General features: G+C 47.0%; 1 protein-coding gene across 3 annotated transcripts in view; it reads left to right on the top strand.

Moving 5' to 3' along the window:
* TLCD4 (TLC domain containing 4) overlaps positions 1-15,298 on the top strand; it is a 394,086-nt gene that overhangs the window by 100,159 nt on the left and 278,629 nt on the right. Inside the window, exon 1 of one of the 3 annotated variants that reach the window (XM_078641285.1) lies at positions 1,336-1,560. The exons of the other annotated variants lie outside the window; for them this stretch is intronic. The gene's annotated coding sequence lies outside the window, so the exon portion shown is untranslated. Of the gene's footprint in view, positions 1-1,335; positions 1,561-15,298 lie in introns of those variants that run through there. 3 annotated transcript variants of the gene reach the window in all.

The raw sequence follows: 15,298 nt of genomic DNA on the forward strand, positions 1-15,298 counted from the left end.
TCTGGAAGACCCTGATCCCTTCAGGGCCTAGGTTGTGCAGGAGTATCCTTCTCTTCCTCTGACTGGGGAAGGCTTCCCCATTTTCGTCTTCCAGAGCCTCTATGTAATTCATAAAGTACTCCCTCCAGTCCACCCACTTCATCAGTGGTTCTCCTGGTTTGGGCAGGAACGGGATCGGCGTCATGTGTGAGGACGCTTGCGCACTCATTTCGGCGCGTCTTCGTGGATCCGTCTCCTGATCTCTAGGGCTGCCTGGCGCGCTTGCACTCTCGCCGTGTGCCCGCGCCTGTTGGGGTCCTTCTGCGCCCCCTTCTCCTCTTCTCTGTTGCTCTGCCAGGGCCTCACTTGTCTGTTGCCGCTAGCTCATGGGGTGGCCCCTCCGTGAAGTGTCCTCTTCTTTCTCTCTCCCATCCACGTGATGGTGGAATCACTGTGGCCAGTCCCTAGCCCCTCGCACCTGTCTCACTCTGTCCCTTGTACCTGGCACTCTGCTTCTGCTCCTGTTGCTCGGTCTTCGTGGCCCTGCGCCTCTGCCAGGCTCTCCTGTTGGTTGTGCCTGGTAGCTGTTCCTCTTCTGGCCGTTCCTTGACTCTCCTGGCTATTCCTTGTGGGGGGCACTGCAATGCTGTGACCTCTCCTCCTTTGTCTGCTCCTTGTTTGGGTCCGTTTTTTTTTCTCTGGGCCCCATCCTTGTCGCCACTGTAATGTCCGTTGCCCAATGATGCCAGGAGACATAAGTTATAGTTAATATAAAGGGCTTTATTGTGTCCAGCTGGAGAGCGCCGCGCGTCTGGTGCTCTCCGTTATTTTCCCAACTCGCGCTATACACGCGCACTGTCGGCACTCAAAATGGTCACTGCGCGTGCTGCGTCATCACGCACAATAGTCGTCCTGGTTTTATGAATTATACGTTTCTAAATGTAAATGTTTATTTTTTTATCTAATATTCCTCTTATTAATGTAGCTTTTTATGCTTATCCGTGACCGCGAAACAAAGAATTAAATGTTTGTTTTCTGAAAAGTAATTACAAACGGAAATATGTGTATTTCTTGGGGGGGGGGGGGTGGCTATCCAAATTAAGGCTGCAGCTCTCGAACCAGAGTTCAGCCGAATTAAATGTTGAAATTCTCCAACCTTTAATTTCGAGACCAATTTGTTTTCCTTCCTTTTCAGTTTCACCCAGTGCAATTGTAAATACCTCCTAGTATTTACCACGTTTTTAACGGAGTTCCACTTCCTGGATTGAAGCCAGCAAAGGTGGTTTCTTAAAGGGGCAGGCACGGGTTTAGTGTTTCCTTTCAGAAGTCATATTGGAATGAATGAATGTTCTTGGACACCACACATAATTCAATGCACAGGAATGCGCCATGACGTGGTGTTACGTTAGACAGTCAGTGGGGCCCTCGCGGAAACATGGTAGGGCGGAGTACCACCCCACATTGCAGCGTGCACTGCAAGTGACCAGACGGCTGAAGTGTACTCCAGGCTGGGCTGCATTCCTTATCTGCCGTCCTCGTTGAACACGTCTCCGCCCTCGTAACTTGCTTGCAGTATTTCACGTAAGTCACTTATAATGTTTTTTAAACACAGAAACTGGTACAAACTTCCCAAAACATGAGCTAGTAAAGGCGAATGCATCCACTGCGTTTAAATTAAGATTTCAAAAGTTGGAGTCCCAGAAGCATTTTTAAACGGGCGGAAGTCCAAAGTTTTGAATTCCATGGCTCGCGGTCGCAGACTCCCGCTGTACACAGAGCGCCCCGATTAGGGCTTAAAAAAAATAAAACCCATTAGATGTTTCTCCTTCCGTTTTTTGTTCCTAGATTGAATGAAACACATCGAAAAGCGAGATCAGTCAGTACCTTTCATTTGTTTGTTGCGGAGGTCATATGTTCACATAATTTAGTCATGTGTCATGGAAATGTTTAACTTCCAAAAAGTGGAATGACTTTCAAAAATTTAGGACTGGGGCTTTAGGATTTTATCTCGAAAAAAGGTTGTGGATTTTATGTGGTAACCTCAGTCAAAAGTCCCATTGAGCACTTCTAAATAGAGCCTTTCAGTTTTGATAATCAATTAAATACTTGTTAGTGACACTGGCTCTTTCTGCTATCCCTGACTTGTTAGGCAATATTTTCATGCAAGGCGGAATTTCTGGGTCATAATCAATGGTAAAGGCACAATTAAGAGTTTAAGAATAATATAAAGCAAAAGAGATTGATTTATAACAAAGGTTTGATATCTTCAGGTTTATAAATCCTGAATGCTCTTGTTTAATGACACTGTTAAACGGTCATCAACTCTGTAAACTTCATTCATTGAACATGTATATGACTATGTATGCAAGAAATGTTAAATTAATTGAGGTATAAGAAGTAAATGACAATAGAAAGGAATGGAAAAATTAGTACGAGGCAAAAAATTCAACATCCAGAGGACTAAAAAGCTACGACTAACTGAGCGTCCCACACAAGACAAATGGGCAATACGGCAGCTTTCGTTCCTTTGGTTTTATTTAAGACTTTTCTGTGTTAATTTTTCGGGTTTTATGTAATCCAGTGCCCCCACATAAATAAATACATATATATACATACCACAATTGGATCCTGTAGAAACTATTTTTAACTGGCCAACTGGAATTTCCACTAGTGGACTAAAAACCATAAATAGAAATGGCTAAAATGGGATCAGCGGGGAGGATTCATTGGGATTAATGACCCTTTGTTTGAAGTCAATCAATCAGGGATTTTTAAAGCGCGCTACTCACCCATGAGGGTCTCAAGGTGGCGGGGGAGGGATGGGGGTTCGAGCAGCTCCGTGGTCATCCGAAGAGCCAGGTCTTGAGATCCTTTCTGAATAGGTGCAGTATCAGGCTTTATCTGATGCGGAGGGGGAGTTTGTTTCAGGTCATGGCCTCGACGTAGGAGAAGGATCTGGAACCCGCTCTGGTCCTGTGGATGCGGGGGACCGTGGCTAGGGCTAGGTTGGCAGAGCGGAGGTTTCTCTTGGGGGCGTGGAAGGAGATTCTTTTGTTGTGGTATTGGAGTCCGGTGTTGTGGAGGGCTTTGTAGGCGTGGGTGAGCAGTTTGAAGGTTATTCTTTTTTCGATGGTGAGCCAGTGGAGGTTGCAGAGGTATTGGGTGATGTGGTCATCTCGTGGGATGTTGAGGACGAGTCTGGGATCGGCATTCTGGACGGTCTGGCGTTTGCGGAGCAGTGTTTTGTTGATTCCGGCATGGAGCGCGTTTCTGTAGTCCAGTCTGCTGGTGATGAGTGCGTGGGTAACGGTCTTCCTGGAGTCCAGGGGAATCCATTTGAAGGTCTTGCGGAGTATGCGGAGGGTGTTGAAGCATGTGGAGGACACAGCATTGATCTGGTGGTTCATGGTGAGTGAAGAGTCGAGTATGATGCCGAGGTTTTGAGCGTGGTCCTTAGGGGTGGGTGGGTGTCCGAGGGCGGGGGACCACCAGGTGTTGTCCCAAGAGGAGGGGGTGGATCAAAGGATGAGGAGTTCTGATTTCTCAGAGTTGAGCTTCAGGCAGCTGATGCTTATCCAGGATGCGACATCCTTCATCCCTTCTTGGAATCTGTGCCTGGTGATGTCAGGTTCCTTGGTGAGGGAGAGGATGAGTTGGGTGTCGTCGGCGTTCGAGACTATGTTGAGTCCGTGCTTTTTGACGATGGTTGCGAAGGGGGCCATGCAGTGGGACTGCTTTTCACATACCCTGGATAAAGGTACAGCTGTTTTTATTCATCAGACTTTGAAAGACATTATCCATACAGCTATATATTTGTAAATGTAACGAATGTTTTAGAATATTGCAAGAATGGTTTGGAAGGATGCCTTTAGCACCATGGATCTAGAAGCACTTCCCGTCCACCTGCCAGCAGACGCAGCCAAGATATTCTGCCAACCAGAATAAATCTAATCCCAGTTCAAGGGCGGTCTTTGAGCCTGGAACCATTCATGATCAGCACCAGTGAACAAACACCAAAGGTCATACCTGACTGACTTTGCCACTTTGGCAAATAACCTAAGGGCTTGGCTGGAAGAGCTGAGAGTGTCAGCGCCTCCTGAAAAGGAAACCGAAAACTGTATTCATCTCCGCTGCTCCCCATAACGTTTGGAGGGCTTTGCAAATGGAACATGGTAAAAGCACATAGCTAGAAGTCCAACCTTTCCAGCAGGCCTGCACTTTTGAGGAATACCACCAGCACGGCCACGGCCATATAGTAACCCAGATAAAGCCACTGCTCAAAAACAACATGGTGTTGGTTGATGGTGCCAGTGTAATACTTTTTTTCTTTAAGATCTTCTGGTACTAGTTACTGTAATGGAAATGCACAATAAAGCTCATACCTACATAAGTAGTGCTGTAAAAACCTAGTCCTTTATTTGATTTGGTTGAATTCTACCACACAGGGTTTATGGAGTGTACATATGTACCAATATGGCCATGTTCACAGAGCCATTTGTGCTTGTAAATCGGTGTTCCACGCACAAATGACTTGATTTGCAAGTGCTGTGTATTGATAATCAGTAAAGTCAATCAAACTGTATTCGGCTAACTCAACCATGAAAGAGAATAAAACAAAGTAAAAAGCATGTTAAAATACAGACATTAATAAAATAAAATTCAGATGCCAGGGCTAACAAGAAGCCCATATCCAGAGTAATATGCATATCAAATCCCAGATCTAATTGTCACAAAGTAACAATAGCGTATGTACAAAAAATACAGTTTAAGAACAACAAAGGGTGCAATAAAAACAATTCAAAGCTGACAATTCGCCGATATTCTAATATCTCTTGTGATCCTTAAGGAATTAAGAAAAAAAACAATTATAGCATTGCAGATAAGTTCAAAAGTCAAACATTGCAAAAATGTTAGGCTCTGCCAAGCCTATCTACAATTGGTCAGTCATAGGATGGAAAGTAAAAGTTGGATTCTAGGAACTGTGTAAAAACTAAAAAAAAACATAAAGTGCATTGTAGATTGCAGACTAGTTTTGTCACAGGGACAGCGGGGCAAAATTGGAAACAAACTGTCCTACTGAGGGAAAGCAACCAGAAAATGGACATTGCACATCCTAAAGCGTGTTAAATAAAAAAGCATACAGTATCCAACAACGAGTCTTGTTAAACCTTTTCAGTTCACTATTTGACTGAAAGAGGTAACAGATCATGGTCTTCTTAGTTATCACGATGGGGGAGTGAAAAGGCATGGGACTCCCAGATCTGAAGAATTCCTGATGTATGCCAACCAAGCAATTTTATCACCATAATCTAAATTAATGCAATGTGATAATTCAAGATGGGAGAAATTAGTGAAAGGCGAACTCCAATCGCATCTTCAATATACAACAAACCAACCTCTATATAGATAATGATAGCTGTGGTACTGTTGGGGACTACCAACAATCTTGAGAGAAATTTGTTTTCAGAAGTTTGAATACAGTCACAATTTACATACCTTCAGACACCGCCCCATAGGTGCCCAAAGGAAGACCGTTTGGTGTATAGAGGGAGGTGACGTCTTTAATCGTTTTTTAGGTCGAGCCTAGAGCAGCGCATGCGCTGCTTGCGTGACTTTTAGTAATGGGGTTGTCAAAGTGCTACCCACAAGCTCTTCCTGGCCTAAAGCTTGCGTGCATGTGCGCGTGTACGCGTGCAGCCGCCATCTGCCTTTCTTATCTCATTAAGCCTTGTTTTACAGTTACGAGCCGTCATGGCTCATTAAGTGCTTTCGCGCACAGCACACACGCACACAACTCCCTCCACCTCTCTCTCACCCGCTGCAGACCCCATCTATGCATTCCGCACGGCCAATGCTTGTTTAAATCACATTAGCGCCGGTTGCGTCATGGCACTTTTAAAAAAAACATTTCACGCAATGCTTTGCAACAGCTCCGGTGCGCTACGTGACCAAAAAACTTTGCTAAAGCTGATACTTGCAGTATAGTGCTGACTGCTGCAGTGCCGGGAAGCAGCTGATTCTGTTGAAAGCGCTACATAAAACAAATCACCCAGAAAGAAACAGCTCCTCCGGGTCAGAGTTCAAACAGTACTTAAATAAGCACTGGGTTCATACCTCAGTAAGCTGCACAGATCAAACAATTGTAATTTAGGACTTCAGATAACACAAACATCATTCTCAGCAACACAATCTGTGACCCACTAAGCTATCTACATGCAATACAAGTCCCAGACCAGCGTGTTAATTCTGTGCTTTGCAGCACTGGCACTGCCCCTCTATGGAGCATTGTGGCACTGCACATCTCTGCAGTAGGCACATTAACCAGCGGGGCTACCTTGCTGCTGCGGTACGGTAGACCTGGTGAGTACTCACAGAACTCTGGCAGCAGCCATAGCCCCATAACATAGGTTTACTTGTCGTGCCTTTTGCCCAATTCGGTTATTCCCAGCAAATTTATATCACCTGTGTCCGTGCAGTCGGTTACTTTGGGGCAGAGATGTTTTATTTTAATGTACATGTTGGGTAGGAGACTGGCTCGTTATAGCCCCCCTTGCTTTCTATCAGCACACCCTGATTCTGAGCTCCCATAACTTGGGTTACTTTCGGCAGTGGGTGATGGTGTTTTTTAAGCTGTGTCTCCCCCCCTCCACTTGCCCACACACACGCAGTGTCCTCCCCTCCTCCCCCCACTCGCCCGCACCCACCTGCCACGCGCAGTCCGGGGTATTATCCGCGCTGGGGGTACCCCCGTGGCCAGCCCGGGTCTGTTACCGCGCAGCCTGCCTGCCCTGCTCTCTTCTCTCTACTGCTTTAAACACCCACCCTCCCAACATTTCATATAAACCAGCCATTTCCAGGAAATCACTGCTTCTTCTGTGGGGGAGGGAGAGCCTGCCCAAGCCCACCCTAGACTATGAGCAGATATCCGAAAATGAAAGTGCTGGGCCAGGAGAATCTAGCACCCCTGCCCCTCCCCCCCCCCCCCCGGCCCCCCCCCCCCCCATGCCCTCCTCCGCGTGTGTTTCAGCCCGTCTGCTGCTGCAGCTCGAGATGCTGTTTCTGGCATCTTATCTCCGACAGACACACGTTTTTCACAGGTGTTCAAAAGAGCATTTACATTCCTTTGGAAATGGTTAAGGAGGTTTTGTTCGCTGATTCCAGTATCCCATGTGTCCCCACTCTGCCTATTCGCTATTTATTACTTTTTATTTCATTTCTACTGCCACAGTGGGGGAATGCATGTAGTGAAAAGGCATCTTACAAGTAGGAAACATACATTCCCCCCCCCCCAAAAAAAAACAAGCATTGACATAACCAATAGGTCTCGCCTTTGGGACCTTATAAGTAGTTAGTTATGCAGAAAAATATCCCTCCTGCAACAACATTAACTGTTGCGTGGCTAAACACTTATAAGGTCCCAAAGGTGAGACCTATTGGCTATGCCAGTGCTTGTTGCTTGAGTTTCCTTGATAAACTAAACATGGCCTTGACTGGGCTGTTCATTGTATACCCTCTCTGGTCCAGAATTTTGGCCCAATTATAATGTATCAATCAATCAATCAGGCATTTGTTAAGAGCGACTACTCACCCGTAAGGGTCTCAAGGCGCTGGGGGTCGGGGTGGGGGGTTAGCAGGCTCCAGTCCATCAAGGGGGGGTGTCTGTTGAAGAGCCAGGTTTTGAGGTTTCTTACGAAGATTGGGAGCGATGTTGTCTGTCTGAGGTGGAGCAGCAGGGCGTTGCAGGCTGGGGCCGTGAGGAAGGAGAACGAGCGGCCTCCTGATCTGGTCTTTCTGGTGCGGGGACCACAGCATCGGAGAGCTGGGCAGATCGTAGGGTCCTCTGGGGTGCGTGGAATTTGAGTCGGTTGTTAAGGTATGCTGGTCCGGTGTTGTGGAGGGCCGTGTGGGTGAGCATCTTGAAGGTGACTCTAGCTTCGATGGGGAGCCAGTAGAGTGTGCGCAGGTGCTGGGAGATGTGGCAGTGTCTTGGCAGGTCGTGGACCAGTCTTGTGGCGGCGTTCTGGATGTTCTCTAGCTTGCGGGTTAGGTTTTTGTTTATTCCGGCGTAGAGTGCGTTGCCGTAGTCGAGTCTGCTGGTGACAAGGGTGTGAGTGACGGTGTTTCTGTGTTTGAGGCAGATCCATTTGAAGGTCTTACGTAGGAGGCGGAGGGTGTGGAAGCAGGAGGACGAGACGGAGTTGATCTTGCGGTTCATTTTGAGCTCTAAATCCAGGATGATTCCCAGTTTACGTGCGTGGTCTGTGGGGGTGGGCGGGCTTCCGAGGGCTGGGGGCCACCAGATGTCGTTCCATGAGTCGGGGTTTGGGCCCATGATGAGTACTTCTGTTTTGTTGGTCTTTAGTTATAGGCAGCTGTTTTCATCCATTTGGCGACGGCTTCCATGCCTTTTCGAAAGTTGTGTCTGGCGGTATTGGGTTCGTTCGATAGGGAGAGGATGAGTTGGGTGTCGTCTGCGTATGACACAATGTTGAGTTCGTAGGTTCTGACACTGGGGGCGAGCGGAGCCATGTAGACTTTGAAGAGTGTAGGGCTGAGGGAGGAACCTTGGGGGACTCCGCTGGTGGTATGTGTAGGGTCAGAGAGGAAGGGGGGAGTCTGACCCGCTGCATTCTGCCAGAGAGGAAGGAGCAGATTCAGTTGAGGACCTTGTCTTGGATCTCTGCGTCGTGGAGTTTGCGTATTAGGGTGCGGTGAGAGACTGTGTAGAACACCACTGAGAGGTCGAGGAGGACGAGGGCTGCTGTTTCTCCTTTGTCCAGTAGGGAGCAGATGTCGTCTTTTGCATTGAAGAGGGCGGTTTCCGTACTGTGTTTTTTTCTGAAGCCGGATTGGGAGGAGTCGAGGATGTTGTACTCTTCGATGAATGTGGAAAGTTGGCTGTTGATGGCTTTCTCGACGTCTAACAAAATCCCTAGATAATTAAATTTTTAAACTTTCATGTTAACAATACCGTCCATGGTATTCCTATGTGAGGGAGTATTTCTGGAGCCGTAGGTCCTAATAAATGATTTTTTGTGGTTAACCCTTAACTTCAACTTCATATTCAACATAAAATAATTGAATTAATCCAATAATAGCTGTAGCCCAATAGCAGCACAGCATTGTCAACATATACTAGTACGTTCACAGTCTGGTCCCCTATCCTAGGCAGGTCGTTACCCTTAGACTGTAGAGTTAGACCAAGGGAATTAATATAAAAAAAGAAAAGGATCTAAAATGCACTCCTCCTATACCCCCTTATCAACTTTGAAAGTAGGCGTGCACCCTCCATCATGGCCGAAACGTACCTTGGCTAAAGTATCCCAATGGATGTGCTTAAGAAGTCTCACGAGGCAGGCGTCCATCTCGGCTCGGTTCTTGAGTACCCACAACCTGCCCGTGTCCACGAGGTCGAACGCGCTAGACAGGTTCATGAAAGCAAGATGTAAAGAGCCTGCCTTGGTGTACTGTTATCCGGAGCAGGTTGTGGGACTATTCAACCATACCCACACATGATCAGAAACCATATTGTACTTCTATCTTTCACCCACGCCTCTATTTTCTCGAGAATTACCCTTCCTAGCATTTTGACAGAGGAGTCCAACAGTGAGATTGGAGGGTAACATGAATGATCTCCTCTGTCACCCTTTTTAAAAATCGGGTAAATAATTGATTTTTTTCCAGGAACTATTTCAGCACAGAAAAGGGCACAGAATACGATCAAAAGAAAAGTGGGAAAGCCAGGAAGGCTCAATGCCACAGTCTAATACCATGGGGTAGACTTTAAAACAGCTATTTTTGTGGACTTGAGGGAGATTAACACTCCTACCTCGCCCATAGGGCGGCTTGGCACAGAAGGTATACCAGAAACACAATACCATTCGTAATAAACTTTTTTAAGGCCCGAGTTTCTTGACAGATAACAACATCAAACTGGTTGATGGCATCTAACCAGTCCACATTGTGCAATTTTTTGGCTATGACTGCAACTTTCCAGGAAAAAAAAATTAACCTATCAGTCCTGGATGCCGAGAGAGGACTGGGAGCAATATTGTCCTCCAAAATGGGCTCAGCTAGAGGAACGAAGTGAGACATAGGCATCAGGTGGACTATCGTGGGTCTTGGGGATAAAAGTCAGTTATTATCTGAAAGACTGGACAGCGAAGCAAATCGGTTTGCATGTGTGAAAGGGTCTGCAATATTACTACGAGGCACTGCTACACACCCAGGTGACCTTCTTGGCTGCCCAAGTATAGCGAATGGGCGGTAGAAGTAGCCAAGGAGTAGTGCAACGATCTTTGCATATTCCGGAACCGCAGAGTTCAAGCGTTGCAGTAAAGTATCCACTAACCATGGATGCCTGAAATTAACAACTAAACGGTCTCTTGGGAGTGACTGTGGGACATAACCAACCCACCCAACCCTGCGCACAGTGATAATGTCATCAATCAAATTTTAGCCCCAACCGGATTTAGACATGAGCCAGTGGGCAGCTCTTCATTTGAGGGAGAACCAATCTTCCTGGCTATCATTACATAATGGAGGCACACTGGTGACAACAATGATGTATAGGGTACACTCAGGAGGTAATTGAAGGCGATCAGGGTGGCGGAGATCAATAGTATAAGAGCCCCTTATTTTCACTTGTTGCTGTTTATCGCTGGATACAGGACCCTGAAAGTTGTTGGTTTCAATAGGATGAACAGTCGAAGAGGTAAATTGAGCTTCAAGACTCCTACAGTTTTTATGTTACAAGTTGACCTTGGGCTAGAAACCCTGTGAATTGTTGATCTCAGTGTGATGAACAGTCAGCGGAATAGTTCGAGCCAGCAATGGAGGATTTGATTAACTGGGATTTGTAGGAAGGCTGGGGGCAGGGACAGGGCATGTGTGACAAATTTTAGGTTGCATTAGCTGATGAGAGCGAGGCTGATTTGACTTTTCATGATGATCAAACAGGACCTACACTTTGTTGCTTAAAGCGTCAGATGTGACAAGATGGAAGACTGAAGTTCCGTCAGCGGTAATTCCACTTTGTTAAAATAGGGTTTGCACACAGTATGAATGGCTGTATCAAAAACGTGGTCAGGGGCATATGATGAAGACAATGAGGCAGATGAAAAAGCCTCTTTAGAACTAGTCTTACGGCTCCTAGCCTCTCCCTTTCTTGCTTTATCAGTAGGTTTGTGTTTGGGGGGGGGGGTGATTTAGTGGCATTTAAAGGCGATCCAGTTGGGCAAGCACTGATTATATAATCCGCGGTGACGTGCACAACACATGAGTTTGCATAGGAAATAGAAGTAGCTTGTTAAGCTATCAAGGTGGTACCTGGTAAGTCAGCAATTCCCTCCAATAATGGGAGAGATAATGGACGTGACGGGACATTAATCATCCTTTGCATAGCTTCTGTACTGGTTTCAATCAGTTCAAGATCTGTGGAAATAGCACCTATCACGTTGCTTAAATAAGAATTTATTAAGGGAAACAATACTACACACGTGGAGCCCTTAGAGGAAGGTTGGGGGAGTCTTTTCCTCCCCATAGTTGACAAGTTGCATGATGATAGCAAAAATCATTTGAAATTCTCAGAAGAAGGACAAGACGAAATAGAGCCAACCTTGAGGACAGTAGGAGAAACAAAATACCAAGAGGGTGAACCTAATCTGGCCGCGGACGCTATGCCCGGACACGTCCCGTGCTGTGGGACTGCCATGCGCTTTAGTAGTGCTTGATGAATGCCAGGTGGGGCTGCAGGTGGGGATTGTGGGACACGTAGCCCCATCAGCTGTTGTTTGCAGTGGCTCCCCCCGCAAGTGAAGACAGGTCTCCCTTGGTGCCAACAATGAGTCTCCCAACAGTGTAAAACCAATCAGTACAATGTGCCCCAGTGATGAACAGATAGGCACAGCAGCCCCCTACAGTGTATTCACAAAGATGACCATGCAGTTGTAAGTCTTTTCACTCATACAAAATTACCCCTCAATAGACTAATATTGGGCATATGTAAATCCAAGGAGTGGTGGAGAGGGGGTATTCCAGGGTGGGATTTCCTCAGAAGGTTTGGTATTCGCAGACTCTTCTCTAGCCCCCTTACGCATCCTGTAAGTGATCAAAGATTTACTCCTGCTAAAGCAAAAGTGAATAATTTTAAGCCTGGAAAGGATAAGCTAACACTCTCAAAATAGCAATGTGTGATGGAAGAGGAAACTCAAAAAATGCCACTGCACATAACCAATAGCATTTCATTGCATGTAAATGCCGCGGCGGCATCACAAACAGGAACTAAAAAAAGTTTTCCATAAGAACTATTGGACATTTCCAACTATCACAGCTTTCACGGCATATGCTTGAAAAACTTTGTGAATTCTTGAAAGTTACACATTTTGTATGTTTATAAAATCTTTTTTTTTTACAAGTGTCTAATTCGTACATTTGACTGTGCCCGATTCACAAATAAAGTCATATATCTGCACAGAGTACCTATTTCTTTTTTATAATTAGATTTCTTATTTACCTCTTCACATCACAATTAGGCCACTTCAAAGCACAACAGTAATCAGGCTAAAAAATAAGTTGTCAGTGAGGGAGGGAATGCATGGCGGAGACTGAAGAACATAGTATAATATTATCAGTGAAGGCTCCTCCCTTTGAGTGGAGTAGCGTCGCCCCATCTAGAAGGCCCCAGGCCAGAGCTGAAAAATAAAACTGTAATAAACGTTATTACTGTTTTATTTTTCATCAACCAACCTGTCCTGGACTGAGTGACCGGATGGGGCGGGTCCAGTACTGCCGTGCCGTGTGCGGTACCAAAGGGGGCGGTGATGGACGGAGCATCTGAACCAATCAAACACTCACACCCAGTCAAAAGATCTGGGTTTAATCCATCACTGTTCTTTAGCCCACTCTGCCACTTCAGTTCAGACATGGCTATATGCAAATGAGTCTGACCATGTGCCTCATGGGAACAGTCCAGCCCGAACTGCCAAGCCATGCCTTCCCTGGACCAGAAACAAGCTTCCGAGGACCGGTTTCTGGCATTCCAGCCGTCTTCAGCCCGGCTTGCTTGAATCCAGTGGCAAAGTGAGCAAGGCACTCACGTCTGAGCATACCCTGCCACACTTATGGCGGCCATAAGCGGTACAAAAGGGGGTGGTGATGGACGGAGCATCTGAGCCAATCAAACACTCACACCCAGTCAAAAGATCTGGGTTTAATCCATCACCGTTCTTTAGCCCACTCTGCCACCCCAGTTCAGACATGGCTATATGCCAATCTTGAAAGATTGATTTTTAAGATTGTATTGTGTTTAAATACTGTGTTTTTAAAACGTTTTTACTCCTTGTTTACCTGGTGACTGCCTCGCCGCGCAGCCGAGTCAGGCGCTGTAGCGGGCTGCAGGGCAACCACCGTGACCCCCGGGCTCCGCCCACTGAAATTGGCCACGCCCCCTTTGTCTATATCTGGGCGCGCTCACCGACCAGCGCTGCTTAGACAGAGCTCTTGAGGCGGAAAGCCGAGAGCTAGGAAATATCTTGAAAGATTGATTTTTAAGATTGTATTGTGTTTAAATACTGTGTTTTTAAAACGTTTTTGCTCCTTGCTTACCTGGTGACTGCCTCGCCGCGCAGCCGAGTCAGGCGCTGTAGCGGGCTGCAGGGCAACCACCGTGACCCCCCGGGCTCCGCCCACTGAAATTGGCCACGCCCCTTTCATTGATACAAAAGAATGTGCAGCTTCCGGAAGCGCAGCGGACGGGCGCAGCGGGCGCGCCGGCGGTGCGCCGAAGGCGCGCCAAAGGCAAGCCTGTCTGCACCCGTCCGCGAGCAGACGGGACCAGGGGCCACAACCCCTGCCCCCAACTTCCTCCAGGCTAAGACCTACAGCTCGGCGGCCATTCAAAATCTTAGGAATACCACAGCTGCACTATGCCCACACTCCTATTCCCCAGTCGATCTCCCCACCCGCTGCCCCGGCTGTAACCACTCTTTCGACAATACTGTATTGTCAGTCACGACGCAGGAATATCGTATGTATATGCTTAACTGCCGATCCCTACCGCGGCATAGCACTCAAATGGCCTTACTACTAGAGGAGTACAACCCAGATGCCATATTCCTGACGGAGACATGGCTCACGCCTCATTCAGAGCCAGATATGGTCTCTGCCCTTCCCCCCGGGTTCCAAATTCATAGACTAGACCGGATTAAGGGGAGAGGTGGAGGCCTGGCTATCATCTTAAAAAACATATACTGCTGCCGCACCACTACTGAAGCTATTCCTGAGTGCGAAAGCCTAGCATTCAGCATAGACTTCACTGCGAACATCTCCTTCTCTGGTACTCTGATCTACCGGCCCCCAGAACCAGCTAAGCTGTTTCACAAATCCCTACCAGATATCATAGCCAACCGAATTGTAACTTCTGCCAACCACACGGTTTTAGGAGATCTCAATTTCCATTTTAACTCCCCCACAGATCTCACCGCTAGAGAATTAACAGACGATCTTGCAGCCCTACAGTTGATCCAGCTGGTCACAGCCCCCACCCATGAAAAGGGTAATCTTCTAGACCCAATATTTAGCAACTGCACTAAGCTCATAGTGGGGCAACCCACCCATCTCCCCTGGTCGGACCATTTCCTTGTCCCATTCACCTGGCTCACCGACAAGTCCTCCTTACCCACCCCCCAACCCGTAACCAAGCGTAATTGGAAAAAACTCCCTATAGAGCCGTGGGTAACGAACCTAGAGCGCTCCTGCCCACCATCCTGCACAGACCCCAACCAAGCAAATAAAAACTACGAGAGTTGGATCAGGGATTCACTAGATACTATCCTCCCTCTACGGAAATCTATACCAAAGAGGACACACAAAACTGCACCCTGGTTTTCAGATACCTTGAGAGACCAAAAACGCCTTTGCAGGAAAAAAGAGAGAGCCTGGCGACTTGATTTTCATCCGGACAAAAAATCCCAATATAAAGAGGTAATCAAAACCTATAGAAATGGGATCAGGACGGCGCAGGCCTCTTACTTCGCAGATAAGATTATGGCAGCTAACTCAAAACCTAAGGAGATCTTCCACTTAGTAAAAAACTGCATTAAAGTGAATACTGCCCCCCCCCCGACAAAAACGCCGGAACAATGCAACGAGTTAGCAGATTTTTTTTATAACAAAGTCTCTCAAATATATTCCTCTTTCCCGATAGCAGCCAACAATTCAGGAACACTCAATTATACTCCCCTGAGAACTCCCCCCCCCCCCCCCCCCCCCAGATCAGCCTACCCGGGAAAGCTTCCCTCCACTGGACCTGGACACCCTT

This window comes from Lissotriton helveticus, chromosome 1_1, assembly GCF_964261635.1.
Source record: "Lissotriton helveticus chromosome 1_1, aLisHel1.1, whole genome shotgun sequence".
Classification (NCBI taxonomy): Eukaryota; Metazoa; Chordata; class Amphibia; order Caudata; family Salamandridae; genus Lissotriton; species Lissotriton helveticus.